Genomic DNA, 16595 nt, shown 5'->3' with positions numbered 1-16595 from the left:
GACCCTTACTCAAAAGGTCATAAAGAAATATTCATTACCTTTATCTAGATTCAGCTTCAAGTGTTAATCTCAAGTTTACCTCTCTCTCTCTCTTCATGACCTTGACCTTTGACCTTGATAAATGACCTTGACCTTTGACCCCATTGACCCAAAGGTCACAATCAAGCTAAAGGTCGTGGAGGTATTTACAACCATCACTCTAACAAATGCGTATAAAATATACACACCCCCCCCCCCTTTTAAAAAGAAAATCAACACCAACTTAGAGAAAATGTCTACAAGTCAAACGAAACGAAATATCGGCATAAGATTCGTAATAAAAGCAAGAATAGACCTGAAAGAAAGTGTCCTGAGAGTTTGAAGGTGAGTCTCTAAAGTATTTTGAAATTATAGTGAATATCGGCAAAATCTGCATTTTTTTTCTGACTGAAATTTAGTTATTGCTGAGCATAAAAATTAATTAAAACTCGTATTGGCTATTTCTGCAATTATTGTGAATATCATTCGATTTTCCTGCTCTATTACGACATTTTAATACCAAGTATTCTTGCTTTCTTAGGTGTATGGAATTTATTTTAATTTTATTTAGATTTAAATCTATATCTCGGAAATAGCGATTTTTCATATCAAATAAATTCTTTCCACGCAATTTAGATAGGTTAAATCAATTGCAGATACCCCGCTTTATACAATATAGTGTAGAAAAAATGTCCATGACTCACTCACTGTTTTTCCGGGATTTTGAATTTCCTCTGCAACTGACCACGTGTATTACTTTCGCTTTTACGACTCTATATATGCTAAGTGTCATTGCTTCACTGCAAATGTGTCCCATAATTATTCTAATCATTTTCCTACATACAATATCACATCAAACCGGCAAGATCTCAGTTTTTTAAGAAATTTGACCGGGACTTTCCTACGAAACTACAGGTATCCTCTTCCACCTTCAAAAAATAAATTTGTTTACAAAATGCGCTTACTTGCGTACAACTTGATGGCTCAATGGTTAGCGTGTCCGACTTACAAACTGAGGGTTGTAGGTTCAAGCCCAGCTGGAGAAACTTTTTTTTTTTTTTTTTTTTTTTTTTTTTTTTTTTTTTTAATTCAAATGACATGAAAACTTAAAAAAGGTGGAAAGCCGTTAATTGTTCAGAGAACAATTAGTCTCCTAGTTTTTTATTATTTTTCCGCCGTGTGATTTTTTGTTTCAAGATATATCAAAAAGATTTATAGTCCATAAGAATATACTCTATAAAAGATAATTGCAGTTCACCCTGCGTAAATGAACCTTGGGCCCTTTCGTAGTTATTGCCCCTTTCGCAAGAAATGCTTGTTATCGCTACTCCTCAGAAACCATAAACCTCAGATGTATGAAACCTTTACGAATGTCTTCGACTAATAAAGGGGACTCTTCAATCTATTCATTGCGAAAGTATTCGGTGACCCCTTCAATGAGTTATTGCCCCTGAAACTTTTTGAATTTTACAAATAATTAAACATTTTCAAAACAAGAAGTTGTAGAGACATGGGACCAACTGCATAAGATTCATTGACCTTTGATCTTAAAAGTCATGTAAAGGTCAAAGGTCAAGTTCATTTCAAAAATGAGAAAATTAGCTCTTTTTGTTTCTCTTTTGTCTTTCAACATATGCTTAATGTCTATGCATCATTAGTATGTACTCTTAAAATTGTTTCAAAGATTTCATTCTTGTCCCCTAAGATTAAACCTTTTAAAAGTTATTGCCCCTTGTGCGAAAAACCTTGTTATCGCTACTCCTCGGAAACTGTAGACCCTAGAGACACCAAACCTTCACTAATGTCTTAAGGGTCTTTAGACCTAACTTCACTGTATAAGTGCATAAGAATCTGATGACCCCTTATATGAGTTATTGCCCTTTAAGAGGCCGTGTCAGTAACCATTGAGTATTGTATATAAAGTGAGTGGAATGTGAAAAAAAATATTTTGCTTTAATATTTGGGTGCATGGAAGTATAGATGAATGTCCTTTCAAACATGAGTTATTTGGGTCACATCATCCTTGTTACCATAGCAACGGCGATTTTAATGCTCGAAAAGTGTGAAATTTGATTATTGATAACCCTGTCAAAATTAATTACAGAATCAAACTATGTTTTTCTTAATTTCAATATATATGGGAGATTTAATTTTTCCCATGTTTATTTTAAAGCATTGGGGCCTACTTTGCTTTGTTTCTACCAAATGCTGTAAAATCAGCATGATTTTTATAAATATTTTACACAAAAACGCAACCAAACTCTATCATAATCATACATGCAATAGAAACTACGAGCTTTGAAGTTATAAATCCAATAATAAAAAAAGGTAGTTGGGTACTCTAAAGCAAATAATTTGATTTAGAATGTACCACAAATATGAAAACGCGTGAGCGATTATCTCCCTTTTGTGGAACTCTCTTGCTGATAAAGAACAGAAAGTGGTGTTGCAGCAGAAGTCGGAGAAGAAAAACACCATGTGGAAAGATGTATAAAGCAGGTCTTGTGCGGTTACAGAGGACATGACAGCATCAAGAGTTTGTAGGTGACTGAAAAGTACTATTTATAGTCCGAAATATCTGACGTTTTCCTGGCTTTTTAACTATTTCTATATTTTACGTGCGAGGAAAACGCCAGAACCGGGGCCTTTACGAAAACTGGGAATTCCAAGCAGAGGCGGCATTCTCGGGTGTATTTTCGATACTTGCAATTACTTGTCAAACTCACAATTTATCAATAGTACAATGCCTCTAGTACTTACCAATATAGTTTTTATGGTTTGTTTGTAAATATATGATCCGATGGAAACATTTTCTCTGACTGTCGAGATTTGTTTTCATTTCGTGCGTTTACAAATTAAAAAAAAATATACAAGTCCTGTATCGAAATGATGAGTGATTATTTTCTTTTCATTGATATTATCAAGTACTAAAAGCATTGTGCCATTGATAAATTGTGACAACGGCATTTAATGCGGTTCCCAGGTATGGGAAATCAACTCTGACTGGAAATAGCGAAATTTCCAGTTTTCGTAATGGCGCTGGTTCTGACGTTTTCCTGGCACAGAAAATATATAAAAAAAAAAAAACTGAAAAATGCCACATATTTCAGACTTTATTATTTAGAGCATATTCATCAATCACTGATAAGGTCAAATTGGTAGATTTCCACTCGTGTATGTCTGCATATTGGTGTTCTTTTGATAAGTAATATCTCAAACAATATTTCATAAAATTCATAGCCATACCCGCTATACCTCATTATCTCAGGTCTTTCAATATATATTTTTTCGGAGAGCTACAGTTCTGCAGCTACACTAAAACAAGATGACAAAACTTGAGGTTGCTAATATTGATTTGAAAAGGGGAAGGGAAACTAGGATAACAAACTCAACTCTGGTTTCAAAATTTGCTCCTGACCCTTAAAGTGGGAGGGGAGGGGAACCAGGATTTATAAATTTTAACTACAGGAAATTTTGACTTCCCAAAAAAGTAAGGAGTGGGTGGGGTGCTATTCCTCCTAAGCCCTTGATCAGGTTGGGCACAATTTCTGAATACTTTGGAGTATCCCCTTTGTCCAGTTTAATGTCTTATATCATATCCCAGTCATTATATATGCTATAGGCTCAAGTAAGTTTGTAAACAGGTCTAAAATATTTTCAGGAGAATCATGATGATAATCAGTTGCAATGTGAACTACCAAATAACCATGAAGTACAAGCAGATCCAATTAATGTGGAACAAATAAAGGTTTGTATTGAAATTTTTACATGTACATGTACTGAATTATTATGCCCAAAGAGCATGAACATATTTTTGTTTGTCCTTTCTGTCTATCTGTTGTCAGCTTTAACCTTTACCATGACTTTTGAACTGTGAGATCATATTTGGTATACATAATCCACTAATTAAGTTCTTTTAAATTACACCAACGTCAGTAACCTTTAGACCTTGATCTTTTTGCTAAAACTAGCTTTTCAATATTTGTTGACGCTGGGGGCATACTGTTTCACAAACTTATCTTGCTTTAAATTACTTTTAGCATCAGCTTGTTTATCATAAAGAATCAGCAACTATATGCAGTAGGGTCATGTAAATTTGTAAACAGATATGAAATACTTTCAGGAGAATCATGATGATGATGAGTTGCTATGTGAACTACCAAATAACCATGAAGTACAACCAGATTCAAAGCATATGGAACAAATAGAGGTTTGTGTACAGAATTTTTTACATGTACTGAATTGTTTAGAACTACTTTGAGCATCAGCTTGTTCATAAGAGCCCAGCCTCAAAGAGTACCGGTAATCACTTTGTTCATCCATTTTGTCGAGAGATAACTCAAATGCTACAGACCCTGAGACGTGCTACTACCCCACACGCTCGCTGCACGAACGGTACACGAACGCTACACGGTTTGCACGAAACGCTGCACGGTTTACACGAAACGCTACACGGTTTGCATGAAACGCTACACGGTTTACACGAAACGCTTTGCACGAAAGGCTGCACGGTTTACACGAAAGGCTGCACGAAACGCTTTGTACACGTTTCTGACACGCTTTGTACACGATTCCCGCACGTTTTGGCCTCGATTTGGATTTTCTACTCGGAATATCTCGGGCATTATTACGGTTTTATTATTAATTAAATGGAAATTTTTCACAAAGCCATATTTAGCAACTGTTTAAATTAAATATCAGTACACTAGTATTATATAAACCGATAGAAATTTTTAATACTCTGACAGTTGTAATTTACTAATAAATAATTGTCATTTCGTATTTATTTATCTAACTGCTTAAAAGCGAAATGCCGATATCATGAATGACTGTTTGATAAAATATATTTCTTTTATATATTAGTCATTCATTTCAATATAACTTACTGCAGGAATATGAACTGATTGATTTCAGATAATATTGATTATATTGTGTTTGATTTCCGTAGGCAGATTATCTTTCTTGATTTTCATTTAATAATAAAATTTGCCTATATACTCTACTAACGATTATTGATACATTTTTAAATTATCTTACGTAAGCATGTATAGGAGGGAAACTGGTAAAGGGGGGGGGGTTATATGTGATGTCTTAATCTATTTTTATTCTCTTTCTCTTTTTACATGAAGCTTATCAAATAACATCAGTATAACCATCATAATGTAAAATCTTTCATTTCAAAACCCGACCAAACGTATGTATATATGTGAACATTAATTAAAATAGTCGCGGCATTTGACTATACACTGTACCTACAATGTAGATAGATCTTTACACCGGCATTCAGGTATATTAAAAGAAAACTGAAATATCTAGACGAAATAAAAATAAGTTTCAGGTGTCATTAAGCCAAGAACTCAACACGTACATATAGCAAAACAGGTTTTCAGTTGCCATGCACTCGGAGCTCGTGATCGCTGTTGTATATGACCTTTATTACAAAAGGCGGAAAGAAGATTCCATTACAATTTTAAGGGGTGTTTCTGCGCACATATTTAACAAAGGGTTAAAAAAAAGGAATAGAAAATTAAGCATTTATTTAAACTTACATTAGATTGAAATTCCAACAAAAAATGAAAGACTATACTAGTAATTTAATTCAAGCCCCCCCCCCTCCCCCTCGTTATTAAACATGTGGTCGTCAGCGCATGTGAATTAAAATTATAAAGTCCATTTATTTGACAATAATGAGCAAGAAGTTTTATGTTTTAAAAAGTATTAAATGACACATCGTTTTAAAACTTTCTTTCAAGTACTTTAAATGTAAAGACAAGAGCGGAGTCCTGATATATTAATTTTTGCTTTAAATTAAAAAAAAATTATACCGGTATTTCTTTCTTTATATTTAAGAAAAAAAATTTAAGAAGCCATGATCGCGTTGATAGTATATTGAATTCAATGCCCTTAAAATTGTTGTACATCGTTGATTAATTAGAACACATTTTCTTTAGAAGGAAAAGAAAACAAACAAATATATATTATACATTACCGTGAAATTTAATTTTGCTGTTCCTTTTTTTTTTGTTCGTTTTTACTCCTAAAATATCACAAGCATAACTAATTCAATAATAAAATACTTATAGAATTTGACATCCTGACCCGTCGATAGCCATATTTAAAATGAAATGACTTCCGAATGAATCTTGCACGATTCTTGCACGAAAGTCACACGTTTCTTACACGGTTCTTACACGAAAGTCGCACGTTTCTCACACGCTTGTCGCACGCTCGCTACACGGTTTGCACGAAACGCTTTGGAGCTTACACGAAACGCTGCACGGTTTACACGAAACGCTACACGGTTTGCACGAAACGCTGCATGGTTTGCACGAAACGCTACACGGTTTGCACGAAACGGAAAGCGCACGAAAGTCACACGCTTTTTTGGGGTAGTAGCACGTCTCAGGGTCTGTATATGTCCTGGAAACTTCAAACTTGAAAGGATTGTGACTCAATAACTTAAATCCATTTGACCTATGAACTTCATATTTCAAACCCAGACAAGAAGCCAAAAATGGGCCCATATTGCTCACCTGGTCTTCTGTCAAAGGTTGTTAAAGACTGATATCATGAGGCACATTTGTGTCATGTAAGCTGTGCTTTTGAGGCAGGTATGAAATGCATTTCAGATAAGACAATTTCATTGAAGTCTACTGTGACCTTAGCATTGAAGTTTGACATTGAGTTAGGGTCATGGCACACCACCTTATCATTAGGAGCATTGTATGCCAAGTATGAAGCTGTTCAATGAGGCATATAGAAATACAGACCTGAAAACTCCATCAAATTTTACCTTGACCTTGACATTGAAGGTGTGACTTTGGCTCAGGGCTGTGAAACACTGTCTCAGCATGAGTAACATTTGTGTCAAAATGAACTTGTTTTAAATGAAGTTGTTAGCTGGATTTATTTTGTATCTTTCTTTTGTAGATGGAATCAACTTCAGACAACAACTTTTCCAAACACCTTGTGAAAGTTATCTGAATGCCAGGATTCTCAAGAGCATGAAGATAGTCCATTACTTAGAAGGAAGACCTTGATTATGTATCTTGATGCCATTGGTGAAAAGGCAGAGGTCTAACACTGACTGTGAAGAAAATGACTTGACAGCTGAAGGGAACATGAACAATTTGAATCAGATTTCTGATATGGCTCTTAAAGCAGTGAACTAAAAAACATTTTCTTACTAAGTTTAAGATTTTGATATCAAAGTTTTTGGAAGGGGGATATAGGAATCACCATAGTTGCCAACTCACCCGATTTGGTCGGGTCACACCCGATTTTTCAACCCGTAACCCGATTATTTTTTATGACCCGGCGGGTCATGCTTTTCACCCGATTTTTGCAGAACAACACGAAAATTTCCCAATTTCCGGATTTGGTTCGTAAATTAGGTTGCACTTTTAACTTCCAGTTACAACCCAAGCTTAGATCTACGTAAACAATGCCGATGGATTAATTATCAGTGCAGGTGTAAACAATTAACTGGGTGTTGTTTTGACAAATCAATGTTTGAAGTCAATTAAAATGGCTTCCGATAGAACTAGATCGTTATCAGGGCCAGCAGGAACAAATTGAACCAAACACATGTCTCTGATTGAACCAAGAAATAGAGAAACAATATTTACCGGTATGAAGATATCAAGGAATGTTGGGAAAAAAAACTTTCATTCTAGATAAAATAAAGTGATCGAAGACAGTGTTGATCTAACTTCACATTTAATACATATTGCAGTAGTTAATTGATTAAGAGAGAGAAAAAATAACTTCAAAACTGAAATTGGTACATGTATAAACTTTAAAATTTAACAGAAACTGAAAAGGCTTTTTAAAAAAATGCACTTTTACTTAAGGTCAATACTGAAATAATGAAAACTTCAATTCTCTTTTTTTAACATGTAAATTTAATCAGATTATGTATGAATTTTTGTCATAGTAAATTAAAGCCTTTTTCAATAAAAGAATTCTCAATACACAAATACTTTGTATACATATGTATAAAATTTAATCATGGTAAATATGTCGTGAATGTCGTTACGCGTTATGACCAGATTTTTTACTTTCCAAATCTGGTCATGACCAGATTTTTACGTGCTGGAGGTTGACAAGTATGGGAATCACCCTGTTTGTTTGTCCATCTGTCTGTGGACAACACTTGGATTATACTGCTCTAGCTCTAGTTGGTTAAAATAGATAATATCTAAAATCAAATGTGTCATACTTCTTGTTTACTGTGCATAAATGTACTTTGAAGAACATACTGTATAAGTAGAATTTTTAGCGAGGATTTAATTTTGGCACTATTAGAGAGGGTGCTGACATCGCTAAAATTGAATATTGCTAAAAATTAATGTCTTATTATTTGTAATAGCTTCTTTAGTAAACATTTTAAGATCGCTAAAATTACTTCTGTCTAAAAATAAAATACCAGACTTTGGTAGAAATCGCTAAATTTGCATCTCGCTAAAATTTCCACTTATACGATATATTATTATTTCTAGCAAAATATTTCTGTAAAATATTTGAGTGTACACTTCAGAAAAAATTCAGTCTCAGAATCAGGTACCAGATATGCTGTAATGGTGCCTAGTTGTGTCGCCTGGATAGCAAGGGGACTCTTAGGGATCACTTCTCCATTGTCTGTCAGTCTGACTAGCTGACCATCAGTCTATCTGTCTGTCACAATTTGATATGTCATTCCTGAGACACACATATTCAATGGAACACTCTTGTTTTACGTTCATATCTGTGATACTTTTTGTGAACATTGATATTTGATAGTAAAATAATATAAACTTGAAATATAAAGTTGCTGTAAACTACATTTTCATAAGCCTTGCTGATGTTAAGGTTTATTTTCATGTGAACAAGTATAAGGTCGTCTTGTGTTTAACAGACACTACTTCTCATTATACCCCCTGTAAACGAAGTTTGGGGGGGGGGTGTATATAGGAATCAGCTTGTCTGTCTGTCTGTCTATCCGTCCGTCTGTCTGTCTAGCTGTGCAAACATGTACTGTCCATATCTTTCTTACGGAGGAACATTAGAATCTACTACTCCATACAAAGATTGCTCATGACCTAAGAGTGTGTCATGACCTTGACTCAAGGTCATTTGGGGAAGTTCAAGGTCACTGGAAGAAAAATTTCATTATTTGTGTCCGTTCCATATCTTTCTTATGGATTAACTTGGTAAGTTCCCATTTTACAAAAAGATTCCTCATGACCTAAGGGTGTGTCATGACCTTGACCCAAGGTCATTTGTGCATGTTCAAGGTCACTAAAAGAAAAATTGTAAAATTCATGTTTGGTACATATCTTTATTTTGGATAAACTTGAATCTACTACTTCACACAAAGAGGGTTTATGACCTGGTGTGTTATGACCTTCAGCAAAGGTTATTTAAGTTCAAGGTCACTGAAAGGAAAATTTCTTAATATGTGCATGGTCCATATATTGCTTATGGATAAACTGGTTAGTTCCTATTTCACACAAAGATTCCTTATAACCTAAGGGTGTATCATTACCTTGATGCAAGGTTATCTATGCAAGTTCAAGGTTATAAAAGCAATAAGTTCATAATTCATGTTTTGTACATATTTATCTTATTGAAAAAGGTAGTAAGTTCCTGTTTTACACAAAGATTGCTTATTGTCTTGAAGATGTGTCATGACCTTGACCCAAGGTTCTTTGTGTAAGTTTAATGTCACTGAAAGGAAAAACTTCATAATTTGTGCCTGGTCCATATCATTCTTATTGATAAACTTGGATACTTTCTTGTTTACACAAAGATTACTTATGACATAAGGGTGTGTCATGACTTTGACCCAAGGTCAGTTGTCCAAGTTCAAGGGCACAGACAGTAAAAAAATTATAATTCATGTCTGGTCCATATCTTTCTTATGGATAAACTTGGAAGGTTCCCATTTTACACAAACATTGCTTTGACCTGAGAACTTGTCATGACTTTAAACCAAGGTCATTTATGCAAGTTCAAGGTCACTGACAAAAAAAATTCATAATTCATGTGTGATCCATACATTCAGTCTATTTTTTAGGCTGCACCTTCGTTTCATTTATAAAAAAAATAATGAGCAATTACATTTGCACTAAAATGTTTTAGCTTTTCTCTCTTCTCTTAGATCCATAAAATATTCATGATTTAGCACTTCTGAAAAACCCAGCGGGGGGTATTTTGTCCCATTTGGACAATTCTAGTTGTTTTTAGGTTTATAACTTGAATAATAAACATGGTACAGCAATGTAAATTAGCCAGTAGACAGAGCATTGGAGTCCCTTTGGGTTGAACATTGCGTCATTTTGACATATAACTTCGGCTTTTGTTATGTCATATATGGTCAAGTTTTTGCATATTTGGTCCACATTCTGACTATATTGTATAACTATTAGACATTGTAGAGCAATGGTACTTATTATTACTTATATGATGGGGTAAGTACAACAGGGTTGACAGTTGATCAGGATGCCATGACCCAAATATTCCACTTGAGAGGCTTTAATTTCCTGGGTGTATGTTTCATGTTTTGCCGATCCTAGTCAAGTCAGTTGCTAGGGTATAAATTCCGTTGCTATGGAGATTTCTTTTCCTATTGTTTTGTAAAAAAGTCGTACATTTTATGGAGATTTTTCTAAAGTACTATGTTTCTGTAGATATGGCATCTAACTGTTAAATATCTGTTGTAATATTTAAAAAAAAATTGCCAAAACTTGCGAAAATCCATTGAAAGTGTTTTGAAAAAAATGCAAATTTTGATTTCTGAAAAAAAAAATTGGGACATCCGATTACCAATTTTTATTTTATTATTTCATAGTATTGGGATATATCTTTAACTTTGTATGACATACAATATCTACGGTTGTTGCGTTTTTAAGTATTCAACTTTTGAAAAACTTAATTTTCCACGGATATTCCCATCACGAAAACCTTGTCATTTTTCGGTTGCCATAGCAACCATATCAAATTTTTTAAAAATACTTACAGACATAAAGATATTTTCTTCTGATGCATCTTTCATTATTTTAGTATAAGAAAACAAATTTAGACCTTCCAATTGTTCCCCCCTCTGCATTTAAATATGTCCAAATTTGTATTATTTTACAATGTTTCATTGAGAATTTACTATGCAAATCACATTTGTTGCCATGGAAACCATTGATGATGAATAAATTTGTAAAATTTGTCTTAAATGTGTTTTTTGTTGTTGTTCAAATATTTAAGGGTGGTTTTTGCCCAATTCAAAATTTTTGACTTTCCATGTAAATCTCAATGGTTACTGACACGGCCTCTTAACTACTTTATACTTACTATTAAACCTTGTATCTTGAAAACTATAAATGGTAGAAGCATGGGGTCAATTGCATTGTGACCCTTGTCCTTTGACCTTGAATATATTGTCAAGGTCAAAGGTCAAGGTCATTCCAAAAATGAGAAATTAAGCTCTTTTTATATCTCTTTTGTCTTTTTACGTATGCAATCAGTCTTTGCATCATTATTATGTACTCGTAAAACTATTTCAAAGATTTCGTTCTTGTTCCCCAAGATTGACCCTATCAAAAGGTATTGCCCCTTATGCGAAAAACATTGTTATCGCTACTACTTCAAAACCATAGACCGTAGAGGCATGAAACCTTCACTAATGTCTTAAGGGTCTTTAGACACACCTTTATTGTATAAGTACTAAATGATCTAATGACCCTTTATATGAGTTATTGCCCTTTAACTTCTTTGCACTTAATATTTAAACTTATAACTATAAAACTAGAAGTCGTAGAGTCATGGGGTCAATTGCAATGTGACTCTTGACCTTTGGCCTTGAAGACCTGATCAAGGTCAAAGGTCAAGGCCATTTCAATTTTTTTTTAAATTTTCATTTTCTTTTTTTAAGCCATTTCCCTTAAAATTAAATAAGAGAGTAAAATATAAAACAATAAAAAATTTCAAAAGGTGGAAAGACCTCTTATTGTTCTGTGAACAATAAGTCTCCTAGTTATTTATTCTTTTGTATATTGAACTCTCTCTCTCTCTCTCTTTCTGTCTGTAACCACCCGTTGGGGCAATGATAGGTATAAAATCCTACGCACTTTGTGCTGTACCATTTATTATGCCTTAGGACAGATCAAGGATTTTTTTTTCAGGCGGGATGTCGAAACTTCATAAATTGAATAATAATTTTACTTTGAACAGGAAATTAACCCAAACGCCCAAATTGAGAGAGAAACTAGACGTACATGTATTATGAGCAATGAGCTCATACCCCGCCTCCCCTATGGTTATAATGGCAAATTCCATATTTCCCTAAACCCATACGTGTCAGATCAAAAAGTAAAATAGGAGGTGAATAATGGTAATATGTAATAAACTTAAGATTCTTTGAAAGTTTCATTAAATTTCTCTAAATGGTAGAAGAGGATTTGCAGATAAGAGATGGGTACCCCAAAGCGTAACAGACAGACGAACGGACATAACGATTACTATATAACCTCCCACTTTTCAGGCGGGGGATATAATTAAGTTGAAATATACATCACAGGAATGGGAACATTGGGAACTTTCTCGAATACCTTCTCAAACGTATGTGTCGAACTTGGACAACAGACAAGAGAATTTTTAAAAAGCTAGTTTTAGGTAGAATGTGGAATTCTCACGAGGAGTTTACTCTCTCTTCCTATATGCTTTTTCTAATAATCCTTAATTATTTTTTTCTAGAAATTTAATTCACATTAAATTCTATTTTCATTGTCATTGTACCAAAGAATCAAACTCGTTTATTATACCCCACGCGTGAGGTATAATGTTTTTGACCCGTCAGTCAGTCTTTTTTTTTTTATCAGCGCATCTTCTCATAAACCACTGTACAGAGTTTTGTCGAACTTTGCAGATATTTATAGGAAACAATGTGTGTAGATTTGCACATCACCAGGAAATTCCGAATTATTTATTTTTCGGGAATTTCCGCACTTTTACATTTAGATTTTGGCCATATCTTGAATATAGAGGTGAGCAGTTTGTCAGCGCAACTCCTCATAAACCGCTGCACACAATTTCGTCAAACTTTGCAGATATTTAGGACACAATGTTTATAGATGTGCATATTACAAGGAAATTACGATTCCTTTATTTTTTTCTGGGAATTTCAGCACTTCGACTTTTGGGGGAGCGTGGGGTATGTGAACTGCTCACTTTTTCTATCATAGTGCATAAAATTATAAATAACTTTAAATCAAATTATATAAGGTCTAATAAAGCCAATAAACAGTATCTATTTGATAATAATTGATCATAAAGAAATCCAATCTGTTTAAGACGTTTTTCTTACATTATTTTTATGAGAGTGTTATGCATGTTTTATCACACACACACACCCCCCTTCCCCCCTCATATCACGGGAAAATATCTTCAAAAGGCGAATGATTCGTAATAATGCCTGCTTTTTTTAATGAATTTGATGAAGTTAAACCATGTACTTAATCGTAAATTTTATTTACAACATGTACAGACAAGAGTAATGTTTATTTTTGAAAAAATTACTTGCATTTTTTTTTCAATCAACCCCACTGAGCTTTCAACCTTTGATATTTTCCCTGACCAAATAAAATGATCGGCATGGGCCACGCGGGTCCAAGCAGTTTCTTACGGTTGAGTCAGCAATGGAGGACATGATTTCTGAGATGCATTTTTCAATAAAAATAAAATAGGATAATTCTTTCGACATGTGCACATCCCTGTAACGATAGCACGTAGTCAGGTAAATGTTTTTATCACTGCGTTTGACGCGTTTTCTCGACCTGCATGGGTGTTTGGGGTACATGTATGTATTCCGTGTTAGTTTATTTTCTAAATTGCAAATGCATTAAAAAATAATTTAATTCTCGGTATAGTTCTATTTTTTGTTGAATTTTTACTTTTCAAACATGTATTTGGTCAGTTTATGGACTTCTAAAAACTTTGTTATCGGAGATGTGTACATGTCGACAATCAGGCTAGAAAATCACTCAAGTGATGCTATCGTACAAGGCTTTATATAACAGGTACAGGTGGCCAAAAATTGTCGAGTAAATATGGCGGAATCGATGAAATATGGCGGACAAAGGCGTACAGGAATATATTAAGTCTTACAAAGATAAAAAATGATGCATTTTTGAGAGTTCATGTCAGCTTTAAGAATAGATTTACTGGTGGAAATACACGTATTACCTATGATGTACTTCAATGTACAAAGACAAGAAATATACCAAGAATTATTTTACACATTGATTATCAGAAGGCTTTTGACTCGGTTTCATGGAAAGTTATGTACAGAACATTTAAAATTTTTTAAACTTTGGTCCTGACCTTATCAAGTGGATACAAGTACTATATAATCAAACTCAACAATGTGTAATTCAAAACGGTATATTTTCAATTTTTCAAAATAGGTAGAGGTTGTCGCCAAAGAGATCCGTCTCCGAATAAATATGACGTGTATGTAGAGATAGTGGGATATATGATTAAAGAAAATAAAAATAGTTTAGGAAAATACGTTTACTCAAATATGCAGATAACACAGAAACTGTTATGTTTTAGATGGTTCAGAAAGATATATATATATATAAATAATTTCTGTAGGTGAATTTGGGAGATAATTTTAAAAGCTAGTGTAGGGATACTTGACACTGGTTGAATACGGATAATTATTAGGTCTTTCCACCTTTCTGTGGAAAGACCTATTGATTTCCTTCTGTTTCTTCTTTTCCTTATTAGGGCTTTCCACCTTTCTGTGGAAAGACCTCTTGAAATGCTTATGTTTATTATTATTAGGTCTTTCCACCTTTCCGTGGAAAGACCTATTGGTATTCTTCTGTTTCTTATTAGGGCTTTCCACCTTTCTGTGGAAAGACCTCTTGAAATGCTTATGTTTATTATTATTATTTTTCTTCCCGGACTTTTGAAACCGCAAGACTTATCGAAAAACTTTATAGTTCATGAAACTGGATACCAAAAGTTATTCTGAAAAACGACAGCCCTTGTTTGAACTTTGACCCCTTTCGAAGTTACTTCCCTTTACGCAAGAAATGCTTGTTATCGCTACTCCTCCGAAACCGTAGACTGTATAGACACCAAACCTTCACTAAAGTCTTCGACTAATTGAGAGGACTCTGGAATCTATTCATTGCGAAAGTATTCGGTGACTCTTTCAATGAGTTATTGCCCCTGAAACTTTTTGAATTTTAGAAATTATTAAAAATTTTCAAAACGAGAAGTGATAGAGACATGGGACCAACTGCATAAGATTCATTGAGCTTTGAGCTTAAAATTCATGTAAAGGTCAAAGGTCAAGGTCATTCCAAAATTGAGAAATTGAGCTCTTTTTATATCTTTTTTGTCTCTTAACATATACAAACTGGCTTAGCATCATTAATATGTACTCTTAAAACTATTTTAAAGATTCAATTTGTATTCCATAAGATTGACTCTATTAACAGTTATCGCCCTTTGTGCGGAAAACCTTGTTATCGCTACTACTGCGAAACCATTAACCGTACAAATATGAAACCTTCACTAAAGTCTTCGACTAATTGAGAGGATTCTGGAATCTATTCATTGCAAAAGTCTTCGTTGACTTCTTCAATGAGTTATTGCCCCTGAAACTTTTTGAATTTTAGAAATAATTAAAAATTTTCAAAACGAGAAGTGATAGAGACATGGGACCAACTGCATAAGATTCATTTACCTTTGAGGTTAAAATTCATGTAAAGGTCAAAGGTCAAGGTCATTCTAAAATTGAGAAATTAAGCTCTTTTTATATCTTTTTTGTCTCTTAACATAAAGAAACTGTCTTAGCATCATGAATATGTACTCTTAAAACTATTTGAAAGATTCAATTCGTATTCCGTAAGATTCACCCTACTAAAAGTTATCACCCTTTGTGCGGAAAACCTTGTTATCGCTACTACTTCTAAACCATAAACCGTACAAATATGAAACCTTCACTTAGGTCTTCGACTAATTGAGAGAGTTCTGGAATTTATTCATTGTGAAAGTATTTGGTGACTCCTTCAATGGGTTATTGCCCTGGAAAGTCTCTGATTTTTACAAATAATTAAAAATTTTCAAAACGAGAAGGTATAGAGACATGAGCCCAACTGCATAAGATTCATTGAGCTTTGAGCTTAAAATTCATGTAAAGGTCAAAGGTCAAGGTCATTCCAAAACTGAGAAATTTAGCTCTTTTTATATCTCTTTTGTCTTTCAACATATGCTTAATGTCTATGCATCATTAATATGTACTTTTAAAACTTTGTCTTAGATTTCATTCTCATCCCTTAAGATTGACCCTATTAAAAATTATTGCCCCTTGTATGAAAAACATTTTTATTGCTAATGCTCCAAAACCGTAAACTGCAAAGACACAAAACCTTCTCTAATGTCTTATGGGACTTTAGGCTAAACTTTTATGTTCAAGTGCAAAAGGATCTGGTGACTCCTTGAATGAGTTACTGCCCTTAAATGCTTTTGTGCTTAATATTAAACCTTATAACATTTAAACTATAAGTCATAGAGACATGGGGTTAATTACA

The 16595-nt window shown here is 33.8% G+C and overlaps 1 long non-coding RNA gene across 3 annotated transcripts; it reads left to right on the top strand.

The window, feature by feature from the left end:
• Nucleotides 1–2459: 2459 nt before the first annotated feature.
• LOC134263176 (uncharacterized) lies at nt 2460–7264 on the top strand. Of its 3 annotated transcripts, none has more exons than XR_009991200.1 (4): nt 2460–2558; nt 3680–3766; nt 4142–4228; nt 6949–7264. It is a non-coding gene; the product is annotated as an uncharacterized LOC134263176 (long non-coding RNA). The 3 variants fall into 3 exon arrangements; XR_009991201.1 differs by having other exon boundaries at nt 2460–2562; XR_009991202.1 differs by having other exon boundaries at nt 2484–2573.
• The last annotated feature ends 9331 nt before the right edge of the window (nt 7265–16595 follow it).

The sequence above is a fragment of the Saccostrea cucullata genome, unplaced genomic scaffold, assembly GCF_032062105.1.
Source record: "Saccostrea cucullata isolate Sc308-1 unplaced genomic scaffold, CSIRO_AGI_Scuc_v1 ctg10934, whole genome shotgun sequence".
Taxonomy (NCBI): domain Eukaryota; kingdom Metazoa; phylum Mollusca; class Bivalvia; order Ostreida; family Ostreidae; genus Saccostrea; species Saccostrea cuccullata.
The sequence above is the reverse complement of the archived record's forward strand: the minus strand, read 5'-3'. Positions and strand labels throughout refer to the sequence as shown.